Below are 27,691 nucleotides of genomic sequence, written 5' to 3'. Positions count from 1 at the left end.
AGTTGGCTACTTCTAAAAACCTGTATCAAACTTTTTTTTCACTTCCCCCTTTATCTTTAGCAACATTTTAGGCTTTATGCATCTCAACTTTTGTTGTATTGGTCGATAATCTAGTTTTAAAGGTAGTTTATGTTCGACCACAATTTTGCTAAGTTCAAGCATATCCTGATAGGACCATGCAAATACATCCATATATTATTGCAACAAATCCACTACTTTTTATTTCTCAACTAGTGATACTGAAGTATTGATCCTAATTTCTTTCTTATTCTCACCATCCTCCAAATTCAACAAGTCAACGGATTCATAAAGGGGTTTTATAATTTTTTTCTTTTGTTCCATCTGTTTTAACAGATCATAAAGTAAATCATAGTCTTCCAAATCAACATCATTATCAAGCTTGCTAATATGAATCAAATTTTTGAAATCATATTTGGCATTATTGTCTCAGTCATCCATAATGTTCATTATTAGAAAACCTAAAAATGGGTACAATCACAAAGAAATATAGATTGATTTTAGCAAAGGTAAGAAAAATATGAGTAACAAAAAAAAAGAATATAATGGATGTGAAATGCATTGCATTCATCATTTTATTAGGATAATGAAAATAAGCCCATACATTTAACCTTCGCATGCTTTTGGGTAGAAGCAATTAAAATTTTTAAGTTTGAAAAGTTCAAGTATAACAAAAATAGTACATCATTCTTGGATCTTTTAACCTAGAAAAGGAAAAAAGAACATCTTTTCATCTTACACAACTTTCTTATCTATACCAATCTAAACTTGAGAGAAGGCTTTATTTAATTTCATTGCTGGCTCACCCTTTCAACCTTTGATAATCTAGGATGGACATATCCACCAAAGCTAAATGTCTCATATAAATAAGGAAACACCATTCTTTCATCACTAACTCATGCCTTTTAAGGTGTGACATTTCTTATCTTTCTTCTCTAGCATCATGTTTTTTCTATCAGTAGTAGAGGCCTGTAGTCTAAGCCCTATCTTTCTTTATTTTTAGTCATGCTTAACACCTTCTAGATTCCTTATAAAGCCCTTCCCAAACATTATCTTGCTTGCTAACCTTTATTGATAGTCTGCTTGATCACCATAACTATAATCTTTGACAATCGAGGGATCGATATCTTTTACCTTTCTCTGACATAAATAGCATTTGCTACTTCAAAAGCTCTAAATAAGTATTCGATTGTTGCTTCAACAACCTCAACATAAAAAGTGGTCAAGGTTTTGGTTACTCATAAGTTTTCCTCACTATTTAGATATACTTACTTCCCTTCAATGATAAACTTTACCTTTTAGTGAAAAGATAAAGGTACAACTCTAATTGTATGAATCTAAGGTCTTCTGAGTAAACAGCTATATGTAGGTGTTATATGCATCACCTTAATTAGGACATTGAAAGTACTCAGGCCAATTTGTAATAAAATCTCTATATCACTGATCACCTCTCTTCGAGCTTTATCAAAAGCCCTTACGATCTTATGGTTGTTTCTCATGTGGGAGGGGTCCATTGGAAGCTTTGATAATGTAGTCATAGGCATGACACTAATAAATGACTCATTATCAATCAATACTTTGGCCATAGTGTGAGTTTTACACTTAATAATGATGTGCAAGGCCTTAAATCTACTTTGTCCCTTTGGCAATGTTTCATCATTGTTAAAAATAATGAAGTTAGGGGCTATAATTTTTCCAACCATATGTACTTTGTCAACAAAAATAATGTGTTCAACTTAAGCTTAGTTAAACATTTTCAGTAAAGCATTCTTGTGTGGCTTTGAGCTTAGCGGTAGTGACAATAAAGAAATACGAGCTAGTAATTTGTTAAACTAGTCAACCACATTGTGTTCACTATGCTTGATGATTTTTAGGAACTCACAGGCTTCTTTCTCTGATACTGGAACTTTAATTTTCACTTCTAGGCTTACTATCGGCTAAGTACCTTGACTTTCCCTTATATCTTCTCCTATGACCTTACCTTTCCCTTTACTGGCCCTTTTTGACATCTTTTGAATGTAACACCTACCACTTTAGGTTTTTTTCTTGTGCCTATTATGGTTGCAGTATTCCCTATACCTAGATTGTTTGAGATCATATTAGGTCCTCAAACCATGACATTATAGTCATACTTCCACGGGACTACTTTATCATTTGGTAAGGGAATAAACTAGAAATATAAATAGTTATTGTCATCCTAAGAAAAGAGATAGTTTTCTCAATTGTAGGCTTTGGTTTCTCATCATAGAATACTATTAGAGGTTTGGGGATAAAAGACTTACTAGAGGGCTTATCATCCATCATATTCACACTACTTTTATCATACTCATCATAAAAACTCTATTATAGTTATGTCCATGAAACTTTGCGATATTCATAAAAAAATTTCCCATCTTTGGATCGAATGTCCAAACATTCCTCTATGGTACTTGCAAACCTAGTCGTGGTCTTCATGGCTTCCATTTTCATCTAAAGATATCAACTGAATCATGCCTATCTCACTCAAACAATTATACACCTATTCAAAATGGGTACTTACTTCATCCATGCATCTTTTGATCCTTACATCTTTTCCATTACCCATAACATTAATCTTCCCTTCAATGTGGTCTGGTAAAGGTTTTCCACTAACATTTAGCTTGAATTTAGTATCAAAAGTTATGAGCCCCTTCTTTATTAGCCCTGTACCTCATGTTTAAGTGCTATGCAATTTTCAGTGGAATGTCTTGCTACACCATAATAGTAATAGCACTTGGCATTAAGGTCATACCAATTTAGGTAGGGTGGCTTTAATGGTGTCACATGAGTAGGGGCAATAAGGTGACCTCTCGATAATTAGGGGTACAAATCAGTGTAAAACATGAAAATTAGGTCAAAATGAGGCTTTTCTCGATTGTTGTTGTTTTGTAGTTTCTTTGGTTATTGGTTCGAAGGGTTGGTTGGGTGAATGATTGAGTTGGAGGTACGGGGGTGTAATTGGGTGGTTAAGGACTAAAGCTCGACCTGCATAGTGGTTGTTGGGGTGTTTGGTAATAATATGGCTATTGGGAAATTTTTTTGGTAGTAGGGTAATAGAGAGGGCATGGTGGGTTTGGATTATATGGAATAAAGAAACAACATAAAGAATTTTATTAAGTGTTTGCATGTGTCTCACACCTTTTTTTTTTTTGGATTTGCTGTTTTTTTTTTTTGGCTCATCAATTTTATCGCTTTTCGTGGTGTTCTCTATCATTTCTCCCAAAATCACCATATCAGAGAAATTCTTTGTTGTGTTTCCAACCAACTTATCATAGTATGGGGCTTTTAGTGTGTTGAAAAATAGCATAATGATCTTTTTAGTTAGCAATGGTTAGACTTAGGCTACTGCATCTTTCCATCAATGCGTGTTTTCTTGAAAGGTTTTTATTGAATTTTCCTTCATATTTTATAAAGATAGCCTATCAGGGTTTTTCTCAAGGACACGCTTATACTGGGCAATAAAGGTTTTGGCCAAGTCCTTCCATGAATGGATTCAGCTTTGATCTAGTTGTATTTTCCATTTTACTGTTGATCTGGTTAAACTATCTTGAAAATAATGTATCAGGAGCTTATCATTTTGAATAAGACCTATCATCTTCTGACAGAACATGGTAATGTAAGCAGAATGACATTTTGTTTTGTCGTATTTTTTAAAATCTAGGGTTTTAAATTTTGTTGGGATAAATAAATCAGGCAGCACCAAGTTAAGCTCATTAGCATTAATAACCCCATAGATATCATTACCCTTTATTGCTCTAAACCTTTCTTAAAGTTGGTCATATTTGTTTTATATTTTTGAATTCATAATTAGCTCCAACATTTGACATGACTTCTCTTGTTTGATCAAGTCATCTAGATTTAGTACTAAGATGGGGTCAATAAGGATAGATCTAGGGTTAGCATTCAAGTGAATTTGTGATTGATTAGTACAAGGATTGATATAAGGGTAAAGTTGTACATTTGTGCCTACACATGTATGCCATGAGAAGATTGAACTTGAGGTGGGAGGGTATAATAGTTCTTCTATATTAATATCTTCCCTTGGTCTTAATGTACTAGCAACTTTTTTACCCATTAATGAACTAGATAACAACTACCTTAGTTTAGCCATCTATGCCTCAATACTTTGTTGAATTTCCATTACCATTTCTCTTATTTCTTCTTACGCCCTTTTGACCCTCTCAAACCTATCAGTGTTCTCTCCTTCCATGATTCAAGCTTAAGAACAATTGTTATATCTACATGGGATTGATTGACTTAGGTTCTTTGACTTCGCTGTCCTTAAACCTTTGTTTATTAACTATGAATTAGAGTGCATTATACAATATCATTGTTATTATTGTTAATCTTTGCTGTTATTAAATTGCATGCATGGAATAAATGTAATGCAAATTAGGGAATTGTTTTTGATCAATCCAAACAAAGAAACTTTCATTAACCATAGGAATTCTTGTACATCATCGGATCATCCTTACATTAAAACTGTAAAAATATTTAACTTCAGCATATTGCTCTCTAACCTCACATAAAAGTCTAACAATCGCTAACTATAGCCTTGAGTTGATATAGTCTCCCGTTCAATTTCTTTCGCTTTCTCAACCATTTTGCCTACTTTCTGGACAATTTTATAAATTTGAGAGGTCATGTGTTCTATGTATTACTACCTTTCTAAGCTTTCCACTCTCCACATCTCTCGGGCTTTTACTTTCATTTTATAGATATGAGCCCATTCGTTCTCCCTTTCTTGCCACTTCATCAAAATCTTGTCCATGTGGTTTTGGTTCTCAACCAGTTAGTGTTCCAGCCATATCAACTTTTGTTCCAATATCTTTTGCACAATGGAATTCTTATTTTTTTTCATCTTTTAATTTGACCTTTAATTGCTTGTTTTCTTTAGCAACTCAAGAAAACTTGTCTTTCCATGTTTGTTGGTCCTGAGTGAAAATGAAAATAGCTTATTTGTTCTCTCTGGCTCTACCTATCCAGTACTTCATCATTGTCCTAAAATCTTCAATTTCCTTCTTGGATCCTTTTAAAGGCCCAACATCCATTCTTAGTTTTTTGTTTTCATGATAGAGATCTTTCAAATATCTTTTCAACACCTTTTGTTCATTGGCTAGCTTGTACAATACATCATCTTTCATCATCAAATCATTTCTCATTGATTAACTTGTTCTAACATAGCCATTTTTTTTCTTTCTCCATTTTCTTCCTTTCTACCTCAAATTCTTGCTAGGCAATCTTGAGGGTAATCAACACTAGCTTCGACGTGGGGTAGGCAACTATTTTGAAACATCTTTTGGCAATAGCCTAACTTCATTGATTCTTTTTACTCTCTATAAAAGATATCATTTCGCCATATTGTTAACATACCTAGCTGGATTCATTCGATTGATTTATTTCCAAGCTTTGATGACTTCCCGAACTTTCATCATATAATTAGGTGCACCATAATCAAATTCTAGTAGGTTGAGTCCATGAATCATAGGAATAAACTATCGAGAATCATGTTGTATTTGGACCATAAGAGGTGCATAGCTAGCTATTCCCCACATCCCTAGCAATGGGACCCATGGTTTGTCTCCATAACTATATAATATGGGGGAAAATAAGTGTCCATGATGCTCTCCATGTTATGGCCTCACTCGTAAGATTCAAAAAAATTGCATCCAATGCTTTTTTGTCCAATCTCTCCATCATTCCTTAGTAACATACTCCTTGATTGGGACAAACTAAGTAGAGAAAGGTTGAAATGACATTTTTTGTTTTCTCCAAAAGTGACTCTGAATCCAAATGTAAAGTAGTTGAGCACATCCTATGAATCGGCCTTCACCTTCCCTTCTATAGTAATTTAATGATCTGATGGTTTCGGCTAGGATGGTTGGAGATGGATTTATGCCTTTGCCTAATTACTCAAAGAAATCAACCACTAACACTTCTACATGCCTCAATACCTTAGGAAATATTACCAACCCATAGAATACCAAAGCAAACATGTCTTGCGCGTAATCATCATTCAAATGTTTCTTTATGTGCTCTAGCAAAAAAGTTGAAGGAATTCACTTGATTCCTTTCTTTTCTTTCTTATGTTTATCAATTTCCTTGATCCAAACTTCCATGATCCTAACCAACTTCTTTCTAAACCCGATTGTCTTTTGTTCTTTCTAGTAGATCATTCTTAATCAACGGATTCTATCTAAAGCAAGAATGAGTATTCGTCAATCATAGAGGCCAAATCTTTTTAATTGAACACAAAGCATTGATAAGACAGATCCTAAAATTGCACCATGACTCTAATCAATTATTCATTGATTTTTACAAACATAAGCAATGCCACATCCCCGTATTTCTGAAAAAATGATTCCTTTCTCTCTATTCCCCATTGTTTCCAAATAACCTCTGATTCTAACATGTCATTTTGACTAAGATCCATATACACTGACTACGAAAGTGTCGAGATATAACCATCTCCTAAATAGTCCCTTTATTTTTCCTAGGTACTTTTGGACTAGTTTTTAACCTCTAAATAGTTTTTACACATGGATGATACCGTTGTAGGCTTCATGGGAGTTTCCCTTGCTAAAGATTAGCCCAAAACAATACACTTTTAAGAAATATGATGCTTATATGATGCTTGCAGCAAAATTAAGGGCAACAAAATAATTAAATATGTTAGTAATGTTAATAAAATACATAAAATAAATAAATAAATAATCAAGCATTGCATATAATAGAGCAGAATATACATAGTGTCCTAGCTTTAGGTAATTCTCTAAAAAAGGATAGGATGGCTCCATCATAGGTTAGATTCTTACGGCTCGCGATATGATTGGTTAGGATTTATACATCTGAAGGTCCTAGACTATTCATCACATCATCGTCCATTATAGACTAATAAGGCCCAATTGGGAAAACTGCAAGTGCACAAGCCGTTCAAGTAATAATAGAGACTATGAAAATCTAGATTTCGATCCCATAGAGAATAGGTAAAACTTCCTAAGCTAAGTACCTTTTATCACTATACCCTTCTATAGTTGGCTCAATCAACAAATGAACATGAAAATTAACTAAAAAAATAAAATCAACCAAAGCATGTAACACAAATATGTTATGTTATAAAATTGCAAAATGTAAACAGGTAATATAAAGTGCCAAACAATTGGTAAATTGAAATGCAATGAACTAAACATGATTTAAAGTAAAAACATATTTGAAATGCAAGCAACAAAAAATTTGCAAAATCTAAGCTAGAACAAGAAAACCGAAAGTATAGCAAAATTTGAAAACTGAATTTGAAACTACCATTCTAGCTCTAAATGATGCAAACTCAAATTAACATAAACTGAAAATTTAATGTTTGACTAAGGACCAAGATGAGAAAGGAAAGAGAAAATAAAAAATTTCACAAAAGTCGCATGAAGGAACTAAAAAATGAACCAAATAGTAGCTGTGATTAAATAGAATTTTAACGATTCACAAACTGATAATGTAGATTTAAAATTTTCTAATAAACATGAGCTTAAACTAAGCTAAAGCAAATAAAAAACAAGTTTACTACTGATTTTAACAAAAAATTTGTAGCAAAATAAAGGGAAAATAGCTCAACCAGCTAACAGACTAAACAACACTCAAAAAAGCAATGAACATGAGCTTAAACTAAACTAAAGCAAGATCAAACAACAAGTTTACTACAAATTTCAACAAAACATTTGTAGCAAAATAAAGGAAAAATAGCTCAACCAGCTAACAGACTAAACAACACTTAAAATCACAAAAAACAAAGCATGCACTACAAATGTGATCCAAACAGCAGTGAAATGTCAAGAAATAAACTAGATCGAGCAAGAATCAACAAGTAAACAAGTAAAACTAAGGATTTAGAGTATAAACAACTCACCAAAGAAAGGGTAGGTCCACACCAAAGTTGATTGATAACATCTTATCTACACCAGTCACCTGCATCTAGCATCCAAATGAATCTTGCAAGCTTGATCTGGAATGCTGTGGTGTGATTTTAAGGCTGAATTTTTAATACATTAGAAATAATTGAATTAGAAAACTATGAAAAAAAAGTTTAAGCAAAAACAAGTAAGATTTGAATGAGATATCTTAAAAAAACCACAAGCAGGTCAGAACTGGTAGATTAAAAAAAAAATTTGAGTATCAACAAAAATTAGTAGATTTAAGGTAGAATTCAATAAAATTTGCAAGTTTCATTGCCAAAATCATAAATACAACTGAAAAATACTTACAGGAAATGTAAAAGCACAATCAAAATCAATAGAAAAACATAAAGATCAAGGGCCATTTGTTTGCTAAGAAAATAAAATGCAGTAAAAGAAAGTGCAGAAATTAAAGAACAAGAAAAATAAAATCATAAGCTAAAGTATCTATAAAATGGATGGCTCCACTCCTATTTATAGGCAAGTGACTGATGAGTGGAGTCGCAAAAAATCTCTCCAAAATATCTACAATGAGGTGAGCTTCTAGAGACTTCTTTCATCCTTGCTTCTACACTTGGTGCATGGCTATTTGTAGGCTTCTTTGTTCTTCCTCAATTGCAAGCCATCCTCATGCGTGTTTCCACTTCCAAAAGGCCCAAGTAAAGACCAATGAAAGCTCCCAAGAAGTCTTCCTTTGATGCCAAAATGTGATGCCCAATTCTCATGCAAATGAAGGTTATGTTCCATGCCACTAGTGCACCATCTTTTCTTTGTTAAGCCTCTCGCATGCATGTATGTAAGTGATGCAAACTCAACTTAATGTGAACCAGAAATTCAAAGTTTGACTAAGGAAAAAGATGAGAAAGTAAAAAGAAAATAAAAAATTTTAGAAAAGTTGCATGAAGGAACTAAAAAATTAACCAAACAGCAACTTTGCTAAAACAAAATTTTAACAATTCACAAACTAAAAATGTAGATTTAAAAATTTCTTATGAACATGAGCTTAAACTGAACTAAATAAATATCAAACAACAAGTTTACTATAGATTTCAAGAAAAGAATTCAAAGCAAAATAAAGGAAAAATAGCTCAACCAGCTAGCAAACTAAACAGCACTCAAAAACGTAAAAAACAAACCATGCACTACAAATGCAATCCAAACAGCAATGAAATGTAAAGAAATAAACTAGATAAAGCAAGAATCAACAAGTAAACAAGTAAAAATAAGGATTTAGTGTGAAAAGAAGACAAACAACTCACCAAGGAGAGAGCAGCTCCATACCAAAGTTGATTGATCACATCTAATATACACATATCACCTGCATTCAGATGAATCTTCCCACCTTGATCTGGAACTCTATGGTACAGGTTTGAGGCTAAATTTTAACATGTTGTAGCTAATTGAACTAAAAAACTATGAAAAAATTTTTGAGCAAAAACAAGTAAGATTTGAATAAGATATCATCAAAATACTGCAGATAGGTTAGAACTGGCAGATTCAAAAATGGATTTGAATATCAAAGAAAAATCAGTAGATTTAAGCTATAATTCAATAAAATTTGCAAGTTTCATTGTCAAAATCATAAAGAACATTGAAAACTACTTGAAGAAATGTAAAATTACAATCAAAATCAATAAAAGAACACAAAGACCAAGAGCTATTTGTTTGCTAAGAAAATAAAATGTAGTAAAGTGCAAAAATTAAAGCACAAGAAAAATAAAATCTTAAGCTAAAGTCTCTCTAAAATAGCTGGCTCCACTCCTATTTATAGGCAGGTGATTGGTGAATGGAGTCCCAAAAAATCTCTCTAAAATATCTACAATGAGATGAGCTTCTAGAGACTTCTTTCCTCCTTGCTTCTGCATTTAGTGCATGGTTGTTTGTAGGCTTCTTTGTTCTTCCTCAATTCCAAGCCTTCCTCATGCATATTTCAACTTCTAAAAAGTCCAAGTTGTGACCAATAAAAGCTGTCCCATATGCCACGCCATCACTTCTTAAAGTCTTCATTTGAATGCCAAAATGTGATGCCCAATTCTCATGTAAATGAAGATCTCATTCCATGCCACTAGTGCACCATCTTCTCCTTGTTAAGCCTCTTACATGCATGTATGTTTTTTTTTTTTGGTACAAAAATATTCAAGTATTCTAGGAGAAAATTTAACAATAAACTCAGTGGAAAATGCTAGAAATAATGCCAAAAAAATTCATGGAAGAAAGGTTTAAAAAACTTCCTCATCAGCAATCTAACTTAATGACACTAGTTTTAGGCCATTTGCACAATTTGCACCAAAAATCCTCTAACATGTATCTAAATTGACCAAAATTCCTCATTTTCTTCATTTTAACCAACACGTAAGACAATTGTGATTCTAGGAGTATTTTTACTAAGAAATGCTAAAGATAATAGTCAAATTGCATTAAAATTAAGCACTAAGAAGCTAAAATTGTTAATGCAATCAAACCCCCAAACTTGAACTTTAGCTTATCTTCAAGCAAAATAAGATTTAGCAAGAATCACATTATATTTCCAATACTTCATTCAACACTATAGCCTCATGGATTGATTAGTAAATATAACTAAAGTAAAATCATGAATGAGTGTTATTACATAAGAATCTAACTTGGTTGAGAGCATTACTAACTAAGGTTTAACAAGCAAGCAACACTTTTCACATCTTCTTGCATGAAATCTAATAATATTATACAATTGATGAGACATTATAACAATGATCAATAAAGCATGCTCATGTTCCATAAGTTTGTTTATCACATCTCTCTCTACTCATGTAGATAAACATTACCAAGGATCATTTAGGACTTTAATAAGCTTGTGATGAAAGGTTGGGGTCTAGGTATGATAAAAGTCATTTAGGCTTAAGTACCTTAACAATGCATCACATGTCAAGGATCATTCATCATTGAGCTCTCAAGGTAAGAAAGGTAAGCTTGGCTAAAGAATCATTCCCCCAAACTTTGAATTTTGCCCATTTTTCTTTCTTTTATTCTTTTCTTTACTTTTTCACCATTTTATTTATTTATTTTTTCACTATTTTTTTCTTTTGTTTTTGCCAGCTTGATTTTTTCCTTTCCTTTTTTTTTCTTTTTTCGAAAATTTTTTTTCAATTTCCCATTTTTTTCCAAGCTCCACCTTTCCTCCCTAATAATGCATAACTAACAAATGTACATAAATGTCCTAATGCATTTAAGGCAAAGGACCAAAAAGATAGGAAATATCAAAATAAGGCTATGGGCTTGTAATGTGGTTTCAAAACAAAGAAATGGAATAATAAAGCTTAAAAGGGGTGACTATGAAAATATTGTATCAAGGTTGGCTCGAAAGGCCCCATTGATCCAAAAATGGCCTATATCATTTCCCTAATCATGTGTCCTCAGGATTTCGCCTTGACAAATGATCAAAACAAATTCTAGAATCATGAAACATAACTTTAAAGACTAATTCAAAAACAATCTCATGCTTACATAATCAACACTAGATAAAAAATGCAATTCAATGTTCAAAGCATCACTTAAAAATGAATATCATATTCAAGAATTCACTAAACCTAAGTATCACCTCATATTTCTCACACATTCAATCTTTTTCTAAAGCTATATTCAGTATCAATCACTACCTATCATTGGCTTCATGAAGAACTAATCAAAGAAAGTATAACAGTGATTCAAGCTATATCATGTTAAGCTTAATTTCAAGGTAAAAATCAAGGAAAATTCAAAAAAATTTTCAGATTTTGAGCAATTTTCCCATACCCCCAAAACTTACACAACATATTGTCCCCAATGTGTAAGCATCAAACAACAAAGTTTAAAATAGAGGAACAAGGAAACTCCCTTATCATCGTGGAGGCATGGTGACTGAATCTCCCATCAAAGCTTTGGCCAAAACTAGTGTATCCATTTCAAGCTCTTATTCACCTATAAAACAAAAGAAAATACCTACACCAAGACCAAACATCAATATGTACAAGAAAAGGTAAGCAAAATATATGAAAGGAAAACATGAAATGTAAAGCTTAGGTTGCCTCCCAAGAAGTGTTTTATTTAATGTCAAAAGCTAGACTATCAGAACAAGCTCACACTATATGTTCATAGTGATCATTTCAAACTTGATTCTCGAATCCAACCATTTTAAGACCTCTCTCTTTACCATCTTATCCAGACTATCATCTAATGTTGGATCATGTGGAAAAGTAGAAGTAGTAGTTAACTTCTCAAAAAAACCCATATCATATCTTTTTTGCAACATAGCCATACCATCCCTCTTAGAAAGACTATGATAGGTATGATTAAATTAAAAGTGCTCAAAGATCGGTAAATTAACTAAAAATGAGATCCCATCAATAACAACTGGACCATCACTCTCAAGACTTTGATAAGTATCATCAAAATAGAATGTCTCATAATCTAATGAATCTAGATCTAAAAGTCTAATCACTATAGGGAGAGTGTCAGAAATGCTCACCACTAAAAGGTGGTGCAAATTGAAAAGTAGAGAATATCAATATATCTCATCATCATCATCATCACTCAAATCCATGTCCTCTACCTCTTCAACTATAAGGGACTCTTTAAAATGCATAATAAAGTGATTTTGGTGAAAATTATCGTGAATCACATCATTAACAACCTTTACCCTTGAGCACTCATCAAAATCATCAAGGAATGGTAAAGCCTTTAAAAACATGAAAAGTGACCTTTTGATCCTAAACTCGTATAGTCAGTTTTTCTTTTTGCATATCAATCAAAGTTTTAATAGTGTCTAAAAAAGGTCTCCCTAAAATAATTGGGATCTCATGATCCACCTCTATACCTAGAACCATAAAGTTAGCAGGTAAAATGAATTTCTCTACCTTAACTAAAACATTCTTCACAATCCCTATAGGGTATTTCAGTGACCTGTTGGCCAATTGTAAAGTAATTGAGGTGGGTTTAGCCTTTTCTATGCCTAATCTTTGAAAAATGGACCAAGGCATCAAGTTAATAGTAGCACTTAGGTCACATAAGGCTCTATCAAATGACATACTACCTATAGTACATAGAATGGTAAGCTACTAAGATTTTTAAGCTTCATAGGTAATCCTCTATGAATCACTGATGTGCACTCACTAAGAAGTGCAACTATCTCATAATCCTCAAATCTATTTTTCTAAGAGATAATGTCCTTTATGAATTTTGCATAAGTAGGTAACTATTCAAGTGCATCTGTAAATGGGATATTAACGTGCAGATTTTTAAGCACCTTAATAAATTTAGAGAATTGCTTTTTTCCTTTTTGCTTTTCAAACCTTTAAAAGAAAAGAATGTAAGGTCTAAATGGCTCAACTTTAAAAGAAGTAAGCCTAGATGAACTCGGTATAACATTAGAGGATGGTATATGTGGTAATTGGGTATGAACAGGGACTACACTCATCTTTTTTCTTACCCTTCCCCTTATCATGAACTAGGTCTTTATTAGGCTCCTCATCATCAAACTCCTTATTTGCCACATCTTAAAAACCTATCGAACCTTGGCCACTAACTACCTACCTCCCACTCCTAAGTGTGATTGCTTTATAATGTTTTTTCCCCTCTCTTCTAAGGTTGACCTTTATGTTATTAGGTAAGGTGTCCTATGGTTGGGTACTAAGAAGAGTTGCTAACTGACCAATCTGGGTTTCTAAGTTCTATACGGACTTTAAACTTTATGGACATAGACTATTTTTGAAATATGGTGTTCTAATTCTACATGAATTAGGTCTAAGCCTTAATAAAAAAACCTAAAAGATCCTCGATTAAGAGTTTTTTCTTAAGGGTTGGCATAGATGGTTGTAGAAGTGTGTGTTATGGGTGCTGCTACTAATATGATGGCTACTAAAAACCTAGTGGGTAATATGGTCTAATGTATTGAGGCTACTATGGTACTTGAATGGACTGGATAAAAAAAGGGTTATTCCTCCAACTTGGGCCATACGTGGGAACATAAGGGTTATTGGGTTGCCTAGCAATCTATCCTAAATAGTGGATACTCTCTAGATAGGTGCTCGAACATGACTCCTCCAGGTGTACTACATCATATACATCACACATAGCTAAAGAACTATGGGTATGGGTATACTTAGAATGACTAGGACTCAACTCTGAAGGTGTAATCTTACAATGTAGAGACTCTATAAATTTGGCTATAGAATCTACCTTAGCACTAAGCACTATAAGCTCACTAACCTTATACAACCCTAATGTTTTCCTAAAGTGCTATCTCTCATTAGACCACTAGTAATTATTAGTCACCATATCCTTAATAAGCTCATAAGCTATGTTAGAAATCTTACTCATCAAAGCACCTCTTGATGCTACATCTAAAAGTGTCCTAGTGTTAAGCATTAACCCATTATAAAAAAATCTAAATCTTTAACAATTTTGGTAGTCCATGGTGTGGACACCACCTTGGGAGCTCCTTGTATCTTTCCATTGCCTCGTGCAAGGTCTCCTAGTCATGCTAGGCAAATGTAGTGATCTCATTCTAGAGCTTGGTAGTCTTGGTCAAAGGAAAAAATCTAGCCATGAACTTTTGCACTAAATCATCCCAAGTGGTGATGGAATATAGTGGCATCAAGGCTAACCAACTCTCAGCTCTATCTCTAAGGGAAAATGGAAATAACCTAAGCTTAATCACATCCTTAATAATGCCATTCTGTTTAAATGTATCACATATCTCCAAGAAATCCCAAAAATGAGCATTCAAATCCTTACTCAAATGACCACTAAATTGCAACAACTGTTGTATCATCTAGATGACTATAGGTTTAATCTCAAAATTATTGGCTTGTATAGTTGGCCTCTTAATACTAGGCTAAAAACCATGAAGATTGGGCACAACATAATCCTTAAGAGCTCTAGTTTTTTGTTCGATCATAGTGATAGTAGGATCGATTTGTCTCTCCCTTTTAATCCTCCCACGAGTAGCCTCAAGCTTAAAATCTAAGTGGATCAACTCATGATTCCTAACAGAGTGCATACATGGGACCTAAGAACACTAAACTTAGCAAACTACTATAAAATGGAAACCTAAGTATATACAACTAAGGAAAAAAAGATCATAAACAGAACCTAGGATATATACACCTAAAATAGAAGCAAGCCTAAGCTCTAGCTTAAGGTATGTACACTAAAAGGAACCAATCTATAAAAAAGTATCGTGAAGAATGATCTTAACCTAGGACTCTTAAATGCTAATCTTTGGCAATGGTACTAAAAACTTGATTGAGAAAATTGCAAGTACACAGACCATTCAAGTAATAATAGAACTATAAAAGTCAAGATGTTGATCCCATAAAGATTAGGTAGAACTTCCTAAGCTAAGTACTTTTTATCCCCATACCCTTCTATAGTTGGCTCGATCAACAAATGAACATGAAAGCAAACTAAAAAAAAAAATCAACCAAAGCATGTAACACAAATATAGTATGGTGTAAAATTGAAAAATGTAAACAAGTAAAATAAAGTGCAAAAAATAGGTAAATTTAAATGCAATGAACTAAACATGATTTAAAGTAAAAACATATTTGAAATACAAGCAATAAAAAAATTTGCAAAATCTAAGCTAGAACATGAAAATTGAAAGTATAGTAAAATCTGGAAACTAAATTTGAAACTACAATTCTAGCTCTAAAATGATGCAAACTAAACTTAATGTGAACTAAAAATTTAAAGTTTGACTAAGAAAAAAGATGAAAAAGAAAAAAGAAAATAAAAAATAAAAAATGTTAGAAAAGTCGCATGAAGAAATTAAAAAATTAACCAAATAGCAGCTTTGCTAAAACAAAATTTTAACAATTCACAAACTAAAAATGTAGATTTAAAAATTTCTAATGAACATGAGCTTAAACTGAACCAAAGCAAGATCAAACAATAATTTTACTATAGATTTCAACAAAAAATTCGTAGCAAAATAAAGGAAAAATAGCTCAACCATCGAGCAAACTAAAAAGCACTCAAAAATGCAAAAAACCAATCATGCACTGTAAATGCTAGCCAAACAGCAATGACATATAAAGAAATAAACTAGATCAAACAAGAATCAACAAGTAAACAAGTAAAACTAAGGATTAGAATGAAAAGAAGACAAACAACTCACCAACGAGAAAGCAGCTCCATGCCAAAATTGATTGATCACATATGATATGCACCTGTCACCTACATCTAGATGAATTTTCCAAGCTTGATTGGGAACTCTGTGGTATAGGTTTGAGGTTTAATTTTTAATATCTTCTAGCTAATTGAATTAGAAAACTATGAAAAAACTTTTGAGCAAGAAAAGATAAGATTTGAATAAGATATCATAAAAAATGGCAGGTAGGTCAGAATCAATAGATTTAAAAATAAATTTGAGTATCAAAGAAAAATTAGTAGATTTAAGCTAGAATTAAACAAAATTTGCAAGTTTTATTGCCAAATTAATAAAGAACATTGAAAAATACTAGAGGAAATGTAAAATTACAATCAAAATCAATAGAAAAACATGACGATCAAGAGCCGTGTTGTTGCTAGGAAAATAAAATGCAGTAAAGTGCAGACATTGAAAAACAAGAAAAATAAAATCCTAAGCTAAAGTCTCTCTAAAATGGTTGGCTCCACTCTTATTTATAGGTAGGTGACTGGTGAATGGAGCCCAAAAAATCTCTCCAAAATATCTACAATGAGATGAGCTTCTAAAGACTTCTTTTCTCTTTGTTTTTGCACTTGGTGCATGGTTGTTTGTAGGCTTCTTTGTTCTTCCTTAATTGCAAGCCTTCCTCATGCATTTTTCAACTTCCAAATAGTCAAAGTTGTGACCAATAAAAGCTTTATCATATGCAATGCCATCACCTTTTGAAAACTTCCTTTGAATGCTAAAATGTGATGCCTAATTCTCATGCAAATGAAGGTCGCATTCCATATCACTAGTGCACCATCTTTTCCTTGTTAAGCCTCTTGCATGCATGTATGTTTTCTTTTTTTGCTACAAAAATATTCAAGTATTTCAGGAGAAAATTTAACAATAAACTTAATGGAAATGCTGGAAATAATGCTAAAAAAAATTCATCGAAGAAAGGTTTAAAAAAACTCCCTCAAAATCAATCTAACTTAATGACACTAGTTTTAGGCCATTTTCACAATTTGCACAAAAAATCCTTGAAAATGTATCTAAATTGACCAAAATTCCTCATTTTCTTCATTTTACCTACACATAGACAATTATGATTTCAAAAGTATTTTTGCTAAGCAATGCTAAAGAACAAGCTTAAATAATAATCAAATTGTACTAAAATTAAGCACTAAGAAGCTAAAATTTTTAATGCAATCAAGGCTTCCTAATCCTTACCCATCATAGGTTACTAATGAAAAGGGTACAATTTGAGTGGAAGTATTTTGCTAGCAAATGCAGAGGTTATCACTATATAAGAACGTAGCTACTTTACTTCCTTCTAAAAAGAATAGAACCCGAGTCTAGAACTCATGCATGCGAGTGAATATGCAAAGTGTGTACAGAGAATATATCAATTAAATAACATAAGAGAAAAATGAATGACAAAACCAAGGTAGGATGTTAAATGCAATGTTTTTCTTTTTGAAAGAATTACAATAGAGGAATTAAAATAAAATATCAACTAAAACCATAAATCCAACAATTCGGATAATACATAATTAAGTTTTCACTCGATTCTAAAAAAAGGTTTCCAATAAAGTTGCCAAGCTATCATAACAATTTTGAAACCGCTGAATGTTTAAAATTTTAAAATTAAGAAAAACGAAAGAGTCACCACCAATATTTTTTTAGGTGTATTGGCCACCCAAAAGTTTATCCTTTTAATGAAATGATAAAACAAGTTTAAAGTTTATCAAAATGATAAATTTGGTCTGTGAAAACAAAATTTGGATCGGGAGTCGATTACGCTCGTGAAAGGATTAGCACCCCATAATACCTATGAAAATTGTACCAATTAATCACACTTTATCTTCAGGGTTGGATAAAATTATTTTGATTGGAAATTTAATAATAATTCCCCTTATTTTTGAAAAAAAATCAATTTTATTAGTCCTTTATTTAGGAATATTATAAAAATCTTTAGGATAAAGAATTATCTTAAAACTCTCAACATATAGGCAGAATTTAAAGATAGTTCTTTCCATCTAAGAATTATTATAACATTCCATAAAAATGAAATAACACTCTTTCTAGAATATAATTGTTAGTGACTCTCCGACATCTAGGCAAAGTACAAAAAATTATTTCCTTCGGAATGTTATTTTTATTTTACTTTATAATTTCACAATTTTAAACTATATTAAAAAAACATTTTTATGCAAAAGAAACTAATGATGGTACAATTAGCTAACAAATGATAATAAAGGTGCAAACATGCAAAATGAGTACAAACAATAATGAATAGATGCATGTGTGCCAATGGATGTTATGCAAGGTAAGGAAATGCAATTTTCAAATTGGCTTCTTAAATATAATAAGACCACCCTAACTCCCTAACATCTAGATAATGCTTAGGTGCAACTGTTTATATCGAAGATCTCATTTTATTTTTTCCTTTAATTTAATCCCATTATTATCATGGGTTGAAGCTCATACGAAAAACTTAATGAAATAAAATTCCTTACATACCCTATCTTTTAAGTGACATTCAAGAACAAATTCCTCCGCATGAGATTTTCACACGTATCCTTAAAATTTTGTAATTGTTTTGGGTATGGGTTTAGGTTAGGGCTTTAAGGTTTGAATTATTTTTGGGTGACAATTTTAGGTAATGTGTTGAATTTAGGATTTGTGTTAAATTTAAGGTCTTGATGGATTTTTCAAATTTAGGGTTTCGTTTGAGGTTTTTAGGATTTTGCTTTAGGATTTTGAGGTTTTGGGTTTCAAGTTTTAGGCTTTATGGTTTTAAAGGCTTAACGTTTTGGATTTTAGGGTTCTGAAACTTTAGGGTTTTGAGGGTTTATGATTTTAAGATTTCAAGTTTTAGGGTTTAGAGTTTTGAAATTTATGGTTTGGAAATATTAGGGTTTTGAGTTTTTGAGTTTAGGGTTTTGGGGTTTTCCAAATTTGGGTTTTCAAAATTTGAAATTTTAAGGTTTTAAGAGTTTTAGGGTTTTGAAATTTAAAAATACGAACATCTATAAAAATCTTTAACATCTAGGTGGACTTTACAACAAGTTCAATTTTTATGATTTCCAAAAATTATTTAAAATCTTTCAATTTTTTATAAAATTTATTATCATTATTGTTTATTACTTATTTGTTTTTATTCTTATTATTTAATAATTCCCTAATATCATAGTGGAATTATTTATTATTATTTTTAAAAGATGATTTTTATTCCTTCTATTATCTAGGCAGGGAAAAAACATCTTTTCTATTATTCTATTTTCATTATCATTATATATATATATATATTCGTTATTATTCTTCTTTATCTTTCAAATTTAAAAAAATCAAAAGTTTTGAAATCATTTTCATTTTTATTATTGTTATTATTATTATCTAGTTATTATTATTTTTTTATTTTATAAGGTTTATTTTAATTTTTATTATTCATGGTTTATATTTTTTTGTTTTCATTATTGTTATTATTATTGTAAAAGTAACAAATATTTATTCTAACAAATTAAAAAATTTAAACATGTATAAATAATAGTAACAAAACTCAAAATGACAAAAATAATATAAAAAAATTTCAAAAAAAATTTACCTGAACTAGACCAATCAACGATCTAGTTAACATCGGTCTAAGGTAGTTTGAATTAGTTTAGCTAGATCGATCAAGGGATAATGAATGTTGGGTTATGGGTTGAGTTGTGTAGACTCAGGTTTGGTCATTGGGTAATTCGCGAATCTTGGATGGCCTAAACGATGTTGTTTTAGAGTCTTATTTCCCATATAAAAGGCACTTTTTTTCACTTTATTTCTTCTTCTACTTCCAAAAAAAACCTTTAAAATCCTTTTAACAAAAAAACCAAAGGCCAGTCATTCCCAAAAATTAGCTACCCAGCATTGTGCAGTCTTCGGCCTAGTTCACCATCAATGGTTGCCAGCCATTATGTCGGTCACCTAAAAACCTAAAAAAAACATCAAAAAACTTCCTTATTCTCCTCTACCCCGTTCTAAACCCTTTTTGGCTTGAAACTATCCCAAGCTTCCTAAATCTAATCAAGATCCTTCGACTTCACTAGAAAAACCAAAAAAATTTTGCTTTCCCCTTTTTTTTAATTTCCTTATTGCTTTTTTTTATGTTGGTGTTGGGTTTCCCGTTCCTAAAGAACTTTTTTTTATTTATGGTATTTGGCTTTTTTTTTTAGTTTTTTTTTATGAGTTTAGTTGTGGTTTTTGGGTTTTTTTTTTTACAAAGTTTTCTTTAGTTTTTTTTTATGGGTATTTTTTAACAAGGCTTTTAGGTAGAGTTTCAAGCAAAGGGTTTTTTTTCTTAAAGCTCTATTTATAAAGCTCAATGGGGTTTGCACCTTTTTTAGCTGCAATCTTCGTTGCAAGAGAGCCAGCAGTAGTTGGGGAAAATGAGGTTGATGGCTAGCAAAGTATGGGTGCGAGCAAGTTAGGTGATTGGGTCAACTTAGGGTATGGGTGCCAATGGAGCAGATTGGTAGTTAGGATAGGTTGGTGCCATGTACAGCATAATGCCTTTCGTTATTTCCCTTTTTTTCATTTTTTTTGTTTAATTAATTAAATATTTTATTTAATGTTGTTGTATTTTAATATTTAATTATAAAACCAAATAATAAAACAAAAATAAAATAAAAGTAGTGAGCTTAGGTCCAATAAATGAAATTGGGCTTTGGGCCCAAATAAATTGAAATCAGGCCCGACTCTAAAAACCCGAATAAAATTCAATGTCTATAATTCTCATGGGTAACTAGAATGACTCTCCCAACCTTGAATATAGGTGTTCGACTAATGGTTCTCTTGACACTTATCACTATAGTATTGCCCTCATAACCATGATAATTATAAAATGTGCTCAGAACTAACTGAACATGTCTAAGATTACATTTTGTTTCAAGAGCATTTACCTTTTCAACCAAATAGGCTAATTGTAAGGTTATGGTTGTAAGGGGATCTTTATCATGCCTTTTAATAATGCACCATAGTTTAGGATTTTGAAACTATGATTGGATGTGGGAATAATCAAACAATGACTCAACATAGTCCAAAAAGATTTTGGCCTTAATACAATTGAAGTCAAAAATAAAAGAAGAAAAAGAAAGAACACATTGAAACTGAAAAATAAAAGTCTAAATTAAAAAATAAAAAGAAGTGTTATTGATATTCATATTCTTGCACATATATAATCACCAACAACAGTGTCAAAAACTTTATTATTGTTTTTTGTATAACCAACAAGTGCATAGATCATATTAAGTAATAAAGTGAGTAAGCAAAGTATCGTTCTCATGAGAATTATGTATGGGGTGCAAAAGTAAGTACCACAGGAAGTTTTTTCTTTTAAATTTATATTTAGACAATCCAAAAGGTTGATTCATTGAAAGTAAAAGTAAAACAATTTTAAATATAAATGTATAGGCAAAAAGCTAAACTATCCAACTATCACTTGGTAGTTTTAGGAATTGGCCAAAGATAAAAGGAAACAAAATAAAGTAAAATGCTTGAATGTTGGTCGAATGTAAAAGAAAGCATAAAATCAAGATGTGAATGCCTACAAAGAAAAGAATGTTGTGTGAGAAAATAGAGAAAGAAATATTTGAATAAGAATAAACTTGTATTAGAAATAGATTTGAAAAATAAATCTATGGTTAGTATGTCACCTTAACCAAGAATGAAAGAAATTATAAAAAATTTAGAAAAGAATTGGACGAATCTGTCACCCTAGCCAATTTATAAAAAAAAACTAGTAAAAACTGAAAGAAAAAAAAAGAAAGAAAAAGTGTGGGAATGAATAGAATGTTGGGATTACAAGAGAGAACCTCCTATTTATAGTGGTAGTTTCGCCCAAGATGGGGATTGGGATTACAAGTTCTTGTTTTATCCAAACTCTATATGATAAGCATTATCTTAATCTTTAAGAAAGTTGACAGAACAAGGGATCTTTATGCATGAAGTGTCTTAGCCAAATGAGAGTCTTCAAAAGGGTGAGGTAGAGCCTCTGTGGCCAAATTAAGTCTCTTGATTGGTCTTTATTTCCCATATGATTTGCCATGTAATCTTTATCTTGTTATCCTTTAAAAGTTTTGGGTAAACATGAACTCCAAGAGCAATCCTTTTGAAATGTTTGCTTTATGTTCAAACTCTTGAGATAAATATTCAAGAATCATTCTTGAATAGAAACTCTAACCTTATCTCTTAAAAAGTGTTTATCTTGCATAAAAACTCTTTCAAGATAATTAAAGAGTTCTTGCTCCATAAGATTTCTTCTTGGTTGAATACAATTAAGACTTCTTATTCGAGTAAAAGTCTTTAAATACCAAGTGTATATAGAACTCCTCTCAGTGGAATAGCCAAATGTATGTAGAGTTATAATGCAAGTAGGATTCCTTTCTCCAAGGGAATTTAAGAGTCCTAACATCATTGGGATTTAGCTAATATTCACTCTTACATGGTCGAAAATAACAAGAATTAGGATAAACCTAATCTTGCAAGGAATCTATATGATCTTACATGAAATTCACATCTTATGTGCATTATGCCTAATGATCAAGAAAAAAAATGTTAAAGGCATCATATTCAATCAAATTTTAAAATTTTTGCATCAAAATGACTTGTAAAAACTATATATTTTAGTGTTATCAGTTATTTATACTTATATGGTGAAAGTGCTACACCTAAGTAACCCAAGCTCTAAGTGGCTGAGTTAAGGTTGACGTTGCTGGTTCAACCTAAACTAGCAATCAACAACCCAATTGAAAGGTCACAAGTTAACATTTTTTTGTGCCATTTGAAAGTTAGTTAAAATGGCCAAATTGACATGGATCTCAAAATTTTAGGTAGGCTCGACAAATCAGCTATGATCAAAACAACCAAATTGCCCTTGTCTAATTGATGACTTATAACTTTGAGGCAAAATGTTCATCTTACCCTTTGGACCATAAAATGCCCCTAACACTAACCTCTCAACATTAACTTTTTATCTTTTTTAAATTTATTTTAGGTGTTCTTAAAAATTTTAGTGCTCTTATTATCTCAGCATCTCGACATAAACAACACAATAATCAACACGAATAAGCCCAGGCCAATTAACTTTAGAAATCAAGAAAAAGAAACTAAAAAGATAGACCTGATAATGTGTATGTCATTCTATCTACAAATAATGTTTACAAGCTCTATGCTCACCTCATCAAAATCGACCTCCAAAATAATCCCTTCTTTTTTTGTCCCCTCCAACTACTTTGTATTGCCTCTATCTCTACATCATTATTCTATGCACACTCTATTTTCACTCGCATTCTCACTTCTGACACCTTTATTTACAACACAATTATTAGGCTGACCTCACTTCTCTCCTCATATTATTTTTCTATTCTCCACCATGTGTTGTAATAGCTTATCCCTAGATCACTTGACTTTTCCTTTCATTTTTAAAACCTGTGCCAGTCTCCACAGAGGTCATGACATTCATGCACTCATAATCAAACTTGGTTTGGATTTTGACATTTATATACAAAACACACTAATTATTTGGATTAGTGGCAAGGCACTCGACGTATTCAATAAAATAATTTTGGGTATGAAGCTTTAGCTGTGTTTTAGTAATGTAGTTGAAAAAATATTTTAAGCTTGATGGAGTTACTATGCTCAGTGTAATGTTTGCAGTTACAAGCTTAGGTACTTTAAATTAGGTAACTAAGTTGATGATTTTATTTCAAGAACTAGATTGAATCACTTCATTTCATTGGATACTGCATTGATTGATATGTATTCTAGATATGGCTTTACTGATGATTGTATAAAAGTTTTTAACGAAATGCTTGTGAAAAATGTTTTGACCTGATGGTGTTGATTAAAGAGCTAGTTGTTCATGAATGCATTAAAAAAACATTGAAAGTGTTTTATGAGATGGAAAAAAAACTAGTTTAAAGTCTTATCATGTTACTTTCAATGGGATTTTAGTGCCATATAGTCATGGGGACTTGACTCTTAAAGACAAAAGATGGGGATTTTTTTAAAGAATAAAGATGCATTATGGGATGGAACCTACGGTTAAACATTACGATAGTGTGGTTGATTTACTTGATCATGCATGGTTGCTTTCATAAAGCTTTTGAATTTGTGGATAGAATGACTTCTAGATCGAATGCAGTTTTTCGAAGGGCTTTGCTTAGAGTTTGTGTGAAACATAAAAAGCTTAAGTTAGCTATTAAAGCAAATGAGAGGATTTATAAACTTGATACTAATCATGATGGTGATTATGTACTTTTATCAAATGCATATGGTGGAATTGTTAGATGGGATGAAAAGCAGATGTGAGTAGGGAAGGCAAATCAACCTGAAGTCATCGGGTTCCACCCTGACTTGACCCTATAGTGTTATATTTTTTAAAAACAGGTTTCAGGTTGGGTTGAGTTGGCTTTATTTTTTAAAAACATTGGAGTCAGGTCAGATGCAGGTTTATATAAAACTTACCTCGACCTAGATTATTTACCAAAATACCTTTGTATATATTTATATGCAAATCTTTTAAGGTTTCCATTTCTTTCTGGCTCCTACTTCATAATTCTAACCCCAACCTCCATAGCTGTCTCTCTCAACTTTACAAATTTTTTCCCATCCATCCATCCAATCCACGAGCTTCATTTCTAAGAGCGTTACCCATCCATTCATTTCTAAAACCTTTATCATCCATTTGTTCCCTCCTTCTAGTTCAATCTCTCAAATCTATAAAAAAAAAAAAAAAAACTTGGAATGAATAGTTGTATTGTCCTAGTGGGTTTGCTTCCATCTATCGAACAACCTCCCTTCTAATAGTTTCATTTAAAAGAAATGGGTCACCACTTACCAAAAGCTTGGTTCATTCATGGTTAGTCCCCCTTTCTTTCTTTCTCATAGATTTTTTTTCTTTTTTAATGTTCTTTGTTAAGCATTTAGAGTGTTTGATTTTTTGTCTCAATAAATTATAACATTATGTTTCTCATAAAATATCTTTAACAACTTAATATTCGGTCTATTGCTTCATCTAAAGTTTGGTGAAAAAAACAAGGTTAAATCTTTGGTTAGTCCAACTAAATCTATAACTAGCAATTGTATGCTAAAGTTTTCCCGTGGCATTCCATTTATAGGTAATTAACTAATGCATGTAATTAGCTGAGCTATATGCATAGCAAAATTAATTAATAAATGCAAAATCAGTTTAACATGCCACTAATAATTTGTTAAAGTTTATGATAACTAACTCAAATGTAACTAGAAAAATTAAGTTTTGATTCCTTCATTCTTGCTTAGAGTGATAGTTTTCTTTTCTTTTTTTTTGGCTTGAAATATCAACATTATTTATTAATTTGCATTGACCTTTGCCTTAGGAAAAAAAATTATTTTTGTGGTTAGGTATTCAGTGTCATGGTAATTAAGATGCTATTTTTTAGGCCAAAACTAGCATTTCTATGTGTTTACTTCGTGCGCCTGTACTGAAAATTGAAAAGCGATTTCTTTAGGTATCTTAATTTTTTATTCAGTGTTTCTTAACTAACAGAGTTAACTATATATGCTACCTTTTGGAATTGGTTTGAAATCTTTAACAATAAAAATGTTGAATGCTGCTTAAAATTTGACTAAATTAAATCTCACTACAATAGAATGTATTTTTTTTTTCTTTTTGGTTACAACTCTTCAACAGTATGTCATTGATTGCACATTCATATTGTGTGCCCATGTTTTCCTTTTTGGTTTTAGGTATCTCTTCCAAGTCAAATAGTAAGTTTTGTTTGTTAGGAATTAATATGAAATTTAACCATTTAAAGCTTTTGATGGCTTTTTATTTTTTTATCTCTTTTTTCTCATTTTATGGAATCAAAGTCTTTTTGAAGTTTTGCCATGGTGAATGAACTTGTATTTATTGGTTAATAGCTTTGATGGTATATAACAATCCATTGGTAGTGTATATGCTTTCAAAGCTTTGAGTAAATATCTTGAATGAAACACACATTTAAACTTATATATATGATGCCTATATATATATATATAAACAATAATGTGTTTCTTTTGCCATAAAAGCCCTAGTGTTTAATGGAGGTTGTTTGACAAAGTAATGGCAGTGTGGTTGGATCTTGCATATAGTAACCATGAAAAATTAATAAACCACAATACCAAATTAACAAAACCATGTTATTATATTAGTTGAACATATGATCTATTTGATTAGTTTGGACTAAATTGAACCATCATTTATCATTTCCTCATGTCACAAAAGCACATGTTTTTTATGGACTCAACATATATAACTTTTAATTTTAGTTGAAATTTAATGCTTTGTACGTATGTTTTGTTAGGCTAAAAAACGATCTCATTCTTTTCTCGTTCTAGTTGATTCTTGAATTATACTAATACTCTGAACTTTGAAGTGAAACTTGAATTTGCTTAAATTTGAACAAATATTCAATACAATTTAAATGTAATTTGCATTTCTTTTCTTTTTCATATTTCTTGTTTAATTTTGTGACTTGTAAGTACTTTAATTTTTCTTTTTATCAATGAAGTTAAAATGTCTAATTTGGGAGATAATTCATGTTTCTTGACCATTTTTACTTTTACCTCGCATCAATTACCAATTCAACAAAGTCCCATTCCAACATCTAATAAAAATGCAACTTCAACATTAAATGCGACTAACAAGGGTGCTGACGTTGATGATAGTAAGTATAACTCAAGTAAACTAAAATCAGAAGTGTAAAAATATTTTAAAATAGAAAAGATCAATAATGAATGGAAGGCAATATACAATTATTGTAAAAAAAAAAATGTTAGTGGTGCTTTTAAGAATGGGACAAGTTATTTGTATGAGCATTCAGAGAGGTGCAACAAGCGATTTCAAATGGATATTCGTCAACAAGTTCTAGTAACTAATCAAAAGAAGGCAGATGAAAAAGTAACACTAAAAAAATTTTCCTTTAACCAAAGTATCACAATGAAGGAGCTTGCCAACATGATAATCATGCACAAATATCCTTTATCAATTATTGCTCATGTGCAATTCACAAAGTGTTTTTCTAGTCTCTAACCTTTGTTTAATATGCCTTCTTGAAATACTATAAAGAGTGATATTGTAAAGATTTTCAATGAGGAAAAGACAAAAAGAATATCCAAGTTAGAAGCTAATGAAGGGAGAATTGCTATGACAATTAATATGTGGGCTGCTGATCATGTAAAATAGGATACATGGCTATCACTACATATTACATCGAAATGAATGGAGTTTACAAAAACACATCATCAAGTATATTTTATTAATTAGCTTATTTTGATAGTGTTCATTTTTTATTAAGTATTGTTATTGAATTAATTATTAAGTTAGTATAAATAATTGATTGTTTAAGAGGGATTGAATATGTGCCAACTCCATATATGAAAGAGGTTATCACTTCAAGTTTGATGAAATGTTTCTTAGATTGGAATATTAATAAGAAACTCTCATCTCTTATAATGGATAATTATAGTGTGAATAATGGTGTTATTGAGTTGCTAATTGATAGAATTGGTTGTGATGCACTGT

General features: G+C 31.4%; 1 non-coding gene and 1 pseudogene across 1 annotated transcript; both read left to right on the top strand.

Annotated features, from left to right (window-relative positions):
* The window catches only part of LOC111298246 (pentatricopeptide repeat-containing protein At2g02980, chloroplastic-like), a 56,726-nt pseudogene extending 32,270 nt beyond the window's left edge, over window positions 1-24,456 (top strand).
* LOC149514251 (small nucleolar RNA R71) lies at window positions 14,399-14,505 on the top strand. Its single transcript, XR_016328869.1, has one exon. It is a non-coding gene; the product is annotated as a small nucleolar RNA R71 (small nucleolar RNA).
* Window positions 24,457-27,691: the final 3,235 nt, after the last annotated feature.

The sequence above is a fragment of the Durio zibethinus genome, chromosome 16 (genome assembly GCF_047325235.1).
Source record: "Durio zibethinus cultivar Kanyao isolate XHJ-2024 chromosome 16, ASM4732523v1, whole genome shotgun sequence".
Taxonomy (NCBI): Eukaryota; Viridiplantae; Streptophyta; class Magnoliopsida; order Malvales; family Malvaceae; genus Durio; species Durio zibethinus.
The sequence above is the reverse complement of the archived record's forward strand: the minus strand, read 5'-3'. Positions and strand labels throughout refer to the sequence as shown.